The sequence below is a fragment of the Ailuropoda melanoleuca genome, chromosome 12 (genome assembly GCF_002007445.2).
Source record: "Ailuropoda melanoleuca isolate Jingjing chromosome 12, ASM200744v2, whole genome shotgun sequence".
Taxonomy (NCBI): domain Eukaryota; kingdom Metazoa; phylum Chordata; class Mammalia; order Carnivora; family Ursidae; genus Ailuropoda; species Ailuropoda melanoleuca.
This window is the reverse complement of record NC_048229.1, coordinates 578,380-589,697: the sequence shown is the minus strand read 5'-3', so window position 1 is coordinate 589,697 and position 11,318 is coordinate 578,380. Positions and strand designations below refer to the sequence as shown.

Genomic DNA, 11,318 nt, shown 5'->3' with positions numbered 1-11,318 from the left:
GTGGGGGATGGGGTGGAGGGATGGCGTTGGGGAGATCGGGGATGGAGGGATGAGGGGATGGGGTGGAGGGATGGGGTGCAGAGCTAGCCCTCTTGCACGGTGAACCCCTCAGCCCACAGACCTGGAACAACCTCCCACATATGAAGGCAGCCTGCACCCCAAACTAGGTCAATGGCAAAGCACTCTTTCTCCAAAGGCAGCTTGGATTTATAATGCATGTTGTATTGATTGAAAGAAATGCTCCTCCCTCTTGTGGATTTCTGGGGTACTTGGGTTGAGGAATTTGTGATTTTTATAACCCTCATTAAATTCTTACTTTTCACTTTCACGGTCTCCTGGGACTTGCCTCTATTCAGTTTTCTGAGGCTTTCTCTTCAGGAAAGCCAGTCCCATACCCGAACTCCAACCTTGTCCCAAACCCAGAGCCTGTGTGCCCCTGCTCCCCTCCCCCGGTACCCCCTCCCAGGCAGTGCCAACCATATCCATCCTGCAAACAGATGTGATCAGGAATTTGGGACCGTGCCACCACGTCCCTGCACCTCCTCACGGGCCAGAGGGGCCAACTGGACCCATCCTCCCTGGCAGGAGAGGGATGACCTTGGATCAGGACAGCGAGGAGAGAGCCTCTTCCCCCGAAGGGTCCAGCCATGGCACTACCAGCAGGGGGACCTTGCCAATGTGATGAATCCACGGAGGGGCTGTTCCCACAGGAAGCCGGCTACCGATGGAGCTGGGGAGCTCCGCCCACACCGACACGCCTGCATCCCAACACGGCTGGGGGGTTCAGAGAGGACAGACCGGGGGTCAAGGCCAGCCCTGACCAGCTGCCAGCTGCACCCACCACCTTCATCCCGCACAAACCATATCCCCTAACACAGGACCAGCTCATCTGCCCGCAGCTCCGCCCGCGTGCACGAGCGAGGCCAGCATCCCAAGGCTCACCCGCGACATCAGCCCGGCTTGCTCTCAGCCATTCCCAGACGGACCTGAACCTCCACTCCCAAAGCCTCGAGANCACCACCTTCATCCCGCACAAACCATATCCCCTAACACAGGACCAGCTCATCTGCCCGCAGCTCCGCCCGCGTGCACGAGCGAGGCCAGCATCCCAAGGCTCACCCGCGACATCAGCCCGGCTTGCTCTCAGCCATTCCCAGACGGACCTGAACCTCCACTCCCAAAGCCTCGAGAGCATCTGTAATTATCGACGGGCTTCTGCTACGTCTGAAGCCACTGTCTCCCGCTCCATACGGACATTCTCCTTCCCGCTGAGCTGAGTGGTCTCTGGGCCCGGCCCCCAGCATGCCCTCCTCGTCCCCAGGAGGGCTCCAGTGTGCGCTCAGCCCGGAGCATCAGAAGCCGTGAGGCACAGCCGTCAAGAGGGAGGCATGCATCCTAGAACATATTTGCCTGCGGGCCGCTTGCCAATAGGCCCACCCATTGGCAGGTCCTCAGGGGTCAGCCCGGCAGGGGGCTCCCAGCACCTGGCCTGTGCTGACAAAGCCTCCAGAGGGGTTTGGGCTTGTCCAGCTGTCCATCCCAGGCCAGGCCAGGACATCTGCCCGAGTGAGGGCCCAGGGATGCTGGCCTGGCTCCAACACATGGCAGGGACGGTGCCCCGATCCGAGGGCCCTTGCTGCCACAAACGCCTCCCAGGGCTTCTCGTCCGAATGTGCCAACAGCCGATGGTAAAATGGGTCTGAATCCATCTTTAATGCATGTGACCTTGAGCAAGTGCAGGTGGGGAAACTGAGGCAGAGCAGGGCCCTCAGTGGCCCCACACAGATGCCGTCTTCCTGAGGTCAGCTCGAGGGCTGGACCCAATGGCCACAGGAGCAACATGTCTGTGGTGGTCTCCTCTGCCCCACTGTGGGGGCCGGGGTCACCCTGCCCAGACACAGCCCATTGCCCTTTGGGGCTCACTCTCTTGGGCCATGTGATCCTGGCCCTAAGCTATCTCTGAGCCACGTGACTGTGGGGATGGCCACGTGCCCCCATGGGAAGCCAGCCCTGCTGGACTGGGTCCCTGTGGCTGGTGCCCTGGGCTGACCCAGTGGGATTTTTCAGGAAATGTGGGACAGACCATGGCGGCCTGACCGACAGGGGGTGACCTCAGAGGCACACAACCTATGGGGGGATGGGCCTCAAAATACAGATGGTCTCCAACTTTCCCTGGTTCGACTTGTGACTTTTCAACTTTACGATGGTGCAAAAGTGATCCACGTCCAGTAGGAACCATACCGGAATTTTGAATATGGTTCTGGTCCCAGGCACGCCGTCTGCATCCCGTCCCCTCCCGGATGCCAGGCCGGTCACAGCAGCCGGCCAGCCGCACGGTCAGCAGGGCCCACAGCTTATACCCCGATGTCGTTCTCTTGCCGCTTTCAGCACAGCGTTCAGTAAGTGATGGGGGCTGGTCCACTTTATTATATAAACTAGGCTTGCCTCCTGAGTCTGCCCGGCCACAGGCTAGGGTCCGTGTTCCTTCCCGGTGTGTCTGCGGTGGGCCATGTCCTGTAGGTTATGTGTGTCCAATGTGTTTCCAACTCACAGTGGGTTTATCACGATGGGACCCCATCCTGAGTCGAGGGAGGCTTTGTGTCAGAAAGTTCCAGGCTGCCTCTCCCCACGTGAAGCAGGGCCGGCGGGCTGGCTTCCAGCAGACAAAGGGTGCAGGGAGGCTGGTGGCCCCTCTGGTGGCCCCTCTGGCACCGTGGCTTCAGGGACTGCTCCCAGCCCAGGCTTGAACCATCACCCGGCAAGCTGCCCACACAGAGGCTCCTGTCCTCCAGGACGCTATAATCCCCGCTCACAGACGTGCAGTGACTTAGCGGAGGCCGGCCGAGCAGTCCCGGAAGGAGCAGAGGCAGAGCAGGAAGGGCCCAGGAGCAGTCCACCCGCCGTGGCCCCGTGGTCTCTGCCAACTGACCCAGCGCCCAGGAACGAGAAGGGGGCGCACTGAAGGCTGCTGGCTTCTCTGAGGAGAGGCCATGTCCCCTTGTTGAAGCGAAACTAACTGAAAATAACAGTCTGGAGAAAGAGGGGGTCCCCGGTCCCCTGCTCAGCCCTGCCCCTCCCCCTGAGACCCCCCCTATCCCGGCACAACATCACATACAGGAACAGCAACCCCCAGATGTGGGGAAAATGCACGACAAACTGCTTTCCCAAAAGCTTGGGAGAGACCATCAGAGCAGCCAAAGGACACGGTCAACACCAGGGTTCTGCTTCTGAGAAATCCTCCTTCTTAACTTGCTCGTTATGTCTTTATTCCCTGGGTTTTGCCTTTTGCTATTTCAGACTGAAACACGTTATCCAAATCAGCCCCTTTCCAATGAAAGAGAAAAGAAAGTGGCATCAATTTCAATGATAAGGATATAAATTTAGGGTGACGAAGGACTGGCAGGTGTGGCCAAAGGGGAGGTTCCCTCCCACGCGCCCCTGTGGGGCAGACAACCCCAGCTGCACAGTACGCCCTCCCCGAAATCACAGCAGAGGAGTGCAGGTGGTCACCAGAGCCATGGCAGCCGAGTCCTGAGTGCAAGGGCCTGGTGGGGACAGTGTCACCAATGCCTGCTGGCTCAGCCCCGTCCTGCATCCTGCTCTCACCTGGGCTGCGCTGCAGGTGACACGACCCTGAGCAGCAGAGCAGAGGTCAAGGCCCACAGCTGCTTCGTGGTGTCCACTCTGAGGGTCGCCCGGGGGCCCCGGCCCCTCTGTCTGGGCTCCAGCTCCCCCAGGCGGAGTCAGAGGCAGCAGAGTCCCGAGGACTTGCCACCCGCCTACTCACCGGCTGCAGGAGGAGGGGGGACAGGAGGAACTCGACCCCACCTGGCCACACCTAGCCGGGGGGAGGCTGGGACCTCTGCGCCCAGCCCGGTGGTCGGGGGCCCCGATACAGTCCGAGGAGGGGAGGGGTATTGGCGAGCCTGCACCACAGCCGTGTCCAAAGCGGAGCTGTCCCTGTCCCTGATGCAGAACGGAAGCTCAGACCCTGTCTTGGTCCCATCCAGCTACAGTAACAGAACACTACAGACCGGGGGCAGGGCAGCTCGTAAACAGACATGGATTTCTCATGGTTCTGGAGGACAGACGGTCCGAGATCGGGGCCCAGCATGGTCACGGTCTGGAGGAGGCCCTCTCCCGGGCTGCTAGCCAGGACTTCTCGCTGTGACCTCACATGGCAGAAGCCTCCAGGCCCATGCACGGGGCCCCATCCTCAAGGCCTCGTCACCTCCCCGAGACCCCACCTCCACATGCCATCGTCCCAGGGTCTTGGGATTCAATGTCTGAGTCTGGGTGGGCACGAATGTTCAGCCACCACAGGCCAGGCTCTGAAGGAGGAGATATCCGCGCATGTGGGCAGGAAGGTGCTTGAAAACCCAGAGGGAGAACCCACAAAATTGTAAGGCAGACCCTCTCCAAGCCCCGCCAGACCCCACAGGCCAGGGTCCAGCCCCTTCCGCCTACAAGTCCGTGGATGCCATTTGGGTGACAATCCTTTCGGCCCCCTTTCTCATGCCCAGCCCCATAACCGAGGGAACCCTCTCCCTCCCCAGGACAAGTTCTTCCAGGTGAATTAGCTAACTGCTATTTACTGAGTGGAAAACACGAAATTCTGACCACAGAGGATTTTGTTTTCCCGCCTTTGACAACGTCTCCCCGTGTGGCGGGCCAGGCTCCACAGGCAGCCTGAGGCTACGCCCAGGTGCATTCAGGGGACAGTGGGTTGCTTGTGCCTGGCTCTGCTCCCTGCCTGCCCAGTGTCCCCCCACTCTTGCAGCACCAGCTCCCTGGGTCCAAGCCAGTCCTACCCCGAGGCTAAGGGTGGCCCCTCGATCCAGGCCAGGTCAATCGAAATCACAGTGTTGATTTGGGGATGGACAAGACCGCTCTCCGGGCCCCTTGGAGACGACTTGGAACTGGGGGAGACTATGGGAACAAGGAGCTCCTGCTGAGCTGTAACCTGATGGGATGTATGTCTGAGGGGCTGGGAGCCAACTGCACCCCCCCTTCAAAGTTCACTGGAGAATGAAACCAGCTAGGAAAAAGGAGCAGATCCTGACGTCATGGGCATGCCTGGAACCAGTCGTGGGGAAGCCACAGGCTTCAGTGACCTGTGCAAATAAAGTGAGCTCTTACCGCCTTTTCCTTAAGCTAGTGTGAGTTGTATTTCTGTCTCTTGTGGATTATAGAAGCACTGTGACCTCAGCTGTCATACCTGCGTGAGGAGAGAGGAATCCTTGCTGGCACTGGAGAGAGGGCCAACACGGCCTGAGACACGCGGCAGAGTCTCGGGGGCGCAGACGCAGACAGGGACCTGGAGCACGGGCCCTGGCAGAACCTGCCCCCTCCTGCCCCGGGGGGAGAAGGCAGCAGCCCCATGACCTCAGCACATGTGCGCGGGACAGGCGCGTTCGGACGCTCTCATCCAGGCAGCGCAGCCCGCGGCCGGCAGCGCTGTCAGGGCCACAAATCCGCTGACGACCTAGGCCCACATTGCAGCTTTGGAGTTCCGGTGCCTCAGCCAGCAGGACTGTCCCCGCTGCCAACGGCACAAGCGAAACAAGGGTGGACCCAGGCAGCGCGGAAGACGGGCCTCAGGCGGGGTGAGTGGGAAGATACCGCGTGCCCTGCTCTCCCACCCCCACGAGTCCGGGGGATGGGCTGTGTTCACTGCACAGAGAGAGCACGTGTGACAGGAGACGTGCCACCCACTTCTGGGCTGGGAGCAGGAGAGCTGGACAAGCCTACCCCCGCAAGCCCCCCACCCTGCCCCCTGCTCCCCGTCACGGGATTCCACCGTCCCGGAATGCCGGACACACGCGTGCATGATCGGCCTCCCCAGCGGTTTGCGTGACTCCTGCCACACCCACCGTCTCCCCTGGACCAGTCCACCAGCTCCCCTCTCCATATACCTCGGACCTCGGGATGGTGCGGGCTCGGGGAAAGTGCTGCAGAGGAGGGATCACGGGGTGACAGGTGTTTTCCTGGGGCAGGGACGGTGGGTCCCCCTTGAGCAAGAGCAGCAGAGAAGAGGTGGTGCACCTCTGCAGCACACACAGGGTACTTCGGATCCTCTCCCAACCCCAGATTCCAGAACTAGGTTATGACTCCGCCTACGGTGCCCCAAACGCACATGCATGCACGCATGCTTACGTGTACATGTACACAGATGGACATACGTGTGCGCACACGCATGCATGTGCACATACACACCATGGGCATGCTTACACACGTGTGTGTACGCACATGTGTGCATGTACACAGATGAACACACGTGTGTGCACGCACGCATGCATGTGCACATACACACCGTGGACATGCTTATACACGTGTGTCCACGCACACGTGTTCATGTACACAGATTATCACATGCATGTGTGCACACGCATGTGTGTGCGCATACACATCGTGTGCATGCTTATACACGTGTGTGCGTGGCATATGCACAGGTGAGCACATGCGCATGTGTGCACTCACATGTGCATGCACATACACGTACATACCACACACATGCTTTACACACATACACACATACATACCTTCACACACAGCACAGCAAATTGAGTGACTTCTCAGGGGAAAAAATCCACTTTAGGATAATCTGCTGCCTAGATAAGAGAAGAGAACAGCAATTCTAAAACAGCAGCTTTGATCACACACAAAATGAACGTGCTGCCCACAGCCTCTGCCCCGGGTCAGGACAGGGTGCCCGGCTCTGCGGGAGGCTGGTGTGGAGGAGGATCTCAGCTCTGCTGGGAAGACCACCTGGCCAGGACCTGGGCTTTGCTGGCTGGCTTTGTCGGCCCGAGGTTCGGGGGGAATCAGGCAGGAGGTCGGGGGGAGGTCAGGGGGCACCGGGCCAATCACACGTGTGCTGCCCAGTAGGGCTGCTTAGTAAGCGTTTCAGGGAAAAATCAGAGGTGTCCCAAAGACAACACCGTTGCACGCACCAGGACCCCAGGGATTTCCGACCCTGAGGCCACAGCTGGGTGCTGGACGCCTGTCCCTCTGCCCTCGAGGGCTTTCAGCTGAAGCCTGGGGGTAAGGGTCGGCTGCCTGCGGCCTCCCTTGTCCAGCACCAGGAGCGAGGAGCCTGGGGCAGCATCCCCCACTAGGCCCCAGTCTCCCATCCAGACAAGGGGGACTTTGGAAGATCGCTGAAGGCAATAATGGACGCATCCCAGCGTCCACCCTAATGGGGGGGGTGTGGGCGTCGTTTGATGACTTGACACAGACGTGGACAGCACAGGCCACGCCCCAAGCATTTTTCCACAGTGGCTTGTCTGGCACTTCCAACAGCCCGGCCCACAGAGGCTGCTCCCAGCCCGCGTTGAGATGCGGGTCCCGATGCACAGAAAGGCCGGTCATTGACCCAAAACAGGGGGACTGGGGCTTGAACCCGGACATTCTGACCCAGGTCTGGAAAAGGGGCCGGGAGATCAGAAGAGAGACAGAGAGAGAGACAGAGAAACAGACAAGGAGAAAGAGAGAGAAAGTGAAAGAAACAGAGAGTGAGACAGAGACGGAGAGAGCCTGGCAGGCTGACACTGAACAGCGCAGGTTTCCTTACAAGGAGGCCCTCCCGCTGCCCTGCAGGTGCCCTTCATTGCTCCGACCACCGACCACCGTGTTCCGCCTGGAGGAAGGCCAGCCCCAGCCCAGCCGCCCTGACCTCCGGCACCTCCAGGCTGCAGGGCGCTACTGCCATCTAGTGGGCAAGCGTGGTCTTGCAGGACACGGGGCGCCCGCCCGGCTCCCCTGGACACCCTCCCTGTCTGCGGGAAGGCTCACCCCTCACCTCCCACGGCCCACGGTCAAAACAACGAGTGACCACAGTAACTGCCATTCCCTGGACCACAGACCGCTTCTCCGTGCCCGGCCCTCACCTCGGTGGCTCGAGCAGCACAGGTGTTTCCAGACCGTCCTCAGGCTGCCTGCGCCGCTCTGACGCTGTCTCGTGATTCTCCGGGGGTGATCCTACACAAGTGAGGCGCCTTCTCACCGGGGCCTCTTGGGGTGCCTGCTGCCAAAGTGACCTTGACCCTGGGGCGACGGCTCCTCCTCCATTCGTCAGTCGGCCACATCCAAGGGGAGGGGGCGCTCACAGGGCCCATGACTCCTGCTGGGCCCCCAAAGGGGCTGCGGCATCTCCCCGGCAGGAGCGTCACCTGGACGAGGGGCGTGGCTCTCCCCCCAGCAGCCGCATCACCTGGAGAAGTCACAGCATGGCTCTGCCACATCCACTGAAGACCCAAGTGGGAACAGCAGGAGAGCCAGTGGGAAGAGCCGGCTCCTGGGTCCAGGTGAGGACCTGAGCAGGACCCCGTCTGGGGCCGGGGGCTGGGAAAGTCTGGGACGGCTCCCAGAACCACAGAGGAAGCCATGCATCCCAGCCTGGGGACAGCACTCCTGCCAGCCCTGCCCCCACCTGGCTGAACCCACGGAACAGCCCCCACAGCCGGCACGGGCAAGGGTCTCTACCCCCATCTCCAGGCCAGGGCGCACGCACCCTGGGTGAAGAGCACAGCCGAGCCCCCTGGGTCTGGGGTCAGGACTCGGTCTCCCAGGAGGCCAGGCTTCTGTGATTTCTCCCCAGGGGAAGGTGAATCCCGAAGCCTGTGGCGGTTGCCTTCTAGCACCTGCAGCCCACCCTTCCCATCCCGCCCCCCAACAAACAGACGTTTCTGGGAAAGGCACGAGCCGTGGGGCCTGGCTGGGCTGAGGGTCCACCTGCGGGTCTACTGAGGGGGAGGCTCCTCCCAGCCCGCGAAAGCACTAGGAGCAGCGTGCCCTCTGTCCGCTAGGTGTCGTGCTTGGCCGCGCTGTGTGCTGGCGCTCGGGGACCAGGAACCGCAGGATGGGAACCTGACGCGCGGAGCCGCTAGCCTGGAGCTGGAGGACAGCGCCCTGTGTCCTCGGGCAGGCGCCCTGCACTGTCGGCAAGGCAAGCTCTTACTGCGGCAGGCCGTCTGCTTAGCCAAGCCGATGCCCCTGTGGGCTGCCCTCCCTGCCCCCAGGGAAGAGAGTGGTTCCAGCTGGAGCCCATGGAATGCCCCAGCCCGCACACCCCGGCGCAGGGGAGGGTCTCCCCACTCATCTTCAGGCCCCACCTGCCCAGGGCCTGGGGTGCTCAGGACCCAGTCTCCCAGGTGGCCAAGCTTCTGTGATTTCAGATCCGCTGTGGGCTGCGCTCCTGACAAGCTCCAGGTAGTGCTCCTGGCCCCGGGGACCCCTGCAGCAGCCCTGAGCAGTGGACAGCAGCTTCCCCCAGCATGCGTGCAGTGACCCGAGGAGGGACCGGATCCCCCAGTTCCCTCTGTTAATCCATTCAGGACTGGGTGTGAAACCTGGTGCCTGGCCCGGGGGACACGGCTCCAGGAAGCGGGCTGTGGGCCCACTGGGTGCCTGCCAGCCCAGGTGCTGAGGCCAGGAACTGGGCCCACGCTCTGAGTTTACCAACCTGCGGGCCTGTCCCGGAAGTCCCTGGAGGAGAAAGGACAGAGGCGGGTGCTCGGGGGCCACCCTGAGGGACAGAGGAGGCAGCCGGCCAGCAGATGCGTCGTCTGTGTCTGGGTGCTGCAGGCGAGACGGCCCCAGCGACCAGCCCGCAACCCGCCTGCTTTGCACGCAGACCACGTCTGGAGCCAGAGCCCGCCCCCAGGGGCCACAAGTGCAGACGCTCGCATACCAGCTCTGCCTCCCATGGGCTGTGTGACCACAGCGAGTCCCCAGGAGCTACGAAGTGTCTGGGAGGGTTGGGGGAGGGGAGACGCATCTGGACGCGCCTGCCGTGCCCGGTCACCCACAGGACCTCCCAGAGCCCAGACGGGGTACGTGTTCCATGCGGACCCAGTTTGGGCTGTAGACAGCCCACTGCCCTTGTGACCCGTGAGAATCTGGGAAGGGTGGTCGTCTCCACACAGGGAAACCCCGCTACTTGTCATTGCTTTCTCTCTGGGGCTGCTTCAAAGAAAAGTTTTAACCAGGTCTACGTACCGCTTTTTCAAATGAAGGCGGAGGCGGCCCCAGGTCTGAGGAGGGTGGACGGCACTCACCCTGTGCCCACCCCAGGGCCTGGTCCCTGTGGCACACGGGCTTGGGGGTGCACCTGCGCTGCCCCCTACAGGATGTCAGACCAGCCTGACCACTTAGGGGCCAGCCAGGGCAGCTCCCCCTGAAACCTACGGCAGAGGGACTGTGTCTCTTTTCCCAGCACCACGAACTGTGCCGGGCACACAGCAGGTGCCTAATAAGGGCCTGGGGCATGAACTCCCTGGCTCCTGTCTCTGACCATGAACGTGCAGAAAGCAGCCTCCCTTGGGCGACCCCAGCAGCCTGCTCCCACCCCCTCCCAGCCTGGTGCTCAGTCCAGGAGAGCCCTCTGGGCTGCAGGGTGGGCAGGTGACCTTGGGCAGGAGCGCAATCCGAAAGGCCAGGAGCACGCAGCCCGCCGGCGGGTCCTGCGAGCCACGCCCCTCGACCGAGGGCTGAAACCATGTCCGGTAACTCGGGATGGTCTAGTCGTGTCACCAGGGTGCATCAGAGCTCAGTGTGGGGAAAACTGGATGCCTGCCCGCATGGGGGGGGGTCTGCACGGTGTCCGTCGTGCGCTAATGTGCAGATATTGTCCTGTTATTTACCTGTGGGCACGGCCACAGCTGCGTCCACGCCAGTGCTGGAGAAGGGACATGGGGAGGGGCCAGAGGCAGAAGCAGGCCTGCCCCTCCCTCCCCTCTCGCCCTCCCCCTCTCCCTGCCCCGGGCACCAAAGGGCCGCAGTGGGGGGGGGGTGACACGGTCTGGCTCTGAGTATATTTTACGAGTAGACCTGACAGGACTTCCTGGCAATTAGACACAGGAGGTGAGAGGAGGACGGAAGCACGGATAACCCCAACCTTGGACAGCCATTTCCTGAGATGGCGAGGTCAAGGAGAGAGGGGTTCTGCGGGATGTGCAGGAGCTCGGTCTGGGGCGCGCTATGAGAGAGCCGAACCCGTGTTTGCAAGAGCCGCGGCGACACCCTCGTAAAGTCATAACGCAGAACCTGCCTCAGGACCCCTCAGCAGGGGAAGGGGCTACAGCCCGGGACGGGCCGAGCACAGGTGGTGGGAGCACCCCGTCGGCCCACTGAGACCCCTCAGGCCCACATCATCCAACAGCACAGCAGAACTCACAGAATAATGAGCCCTTGACCTGCATTTCTGAAACAACCCAAAAGGGATACATTCCCAGGGTGCCTGGCGGGCTCAGTCCATGGAGCGTGGGACTCTTGGTCTCAGGGTCATGAGCTCAAGCCCCACGTTGGGCGTAGAGATT

At 61.6% G+C, this 11,318-nt stretch overlaps 2 long non-coding RNA genes across 5 annotated transcripts in view; one reads left to right on the top strand and one right to left on the bottom strand.

Moving 5' to 3' along the window:
* LOC117804599 overlaps window positions 1-691 on the top strand; it is a 5,662-nt gene extending 4,971 nt beyond the window's left edge. The window contains exon 3 of one of the 3 annotated variants that reach the window (XR_004629182.1): window positions 586-691. This is a non-coding gene — a long non-coding RNA (uncharacterized LOC117804599). Of the gene's footprint in view, window positions 1-112; window positions 336-497 lie in introns of those variants that run through there. The other 2 variants (XR_004629180.1, XR_004629181.1) reach the window with 2 other exon arrangements.
* A 1,947-nt stretch (window positions 692-2,638) lies between these two features.
* LOC117804600 lies at window positions 2,639-9,436 on the bottom strand. 2 transcript variants are annotated; one of them, XR_004629184.1, is made up of 4 exons: window positions 7,574-9,436; window positions 6,543-6,611; window positions 5,140-5,218; window positions 2,639-3,324 (listed from the first exon to the last, which is right to left on the bottom strand). It is a non-coding gene; the product is annotated as an uncharacterized LOC117804600 (long non-coding RNA). The 2 variants fall into 2 exon arrangements; XR_004629185.1 differs by lacking the exons at window positions 2,639-3,324; window positions 5,140-5,218 and adding an exon at window positions 5,672-6,011.
* Between the last annotated feature and the right edge of the window lie 1,882 nt (window positions 9,437-11,318).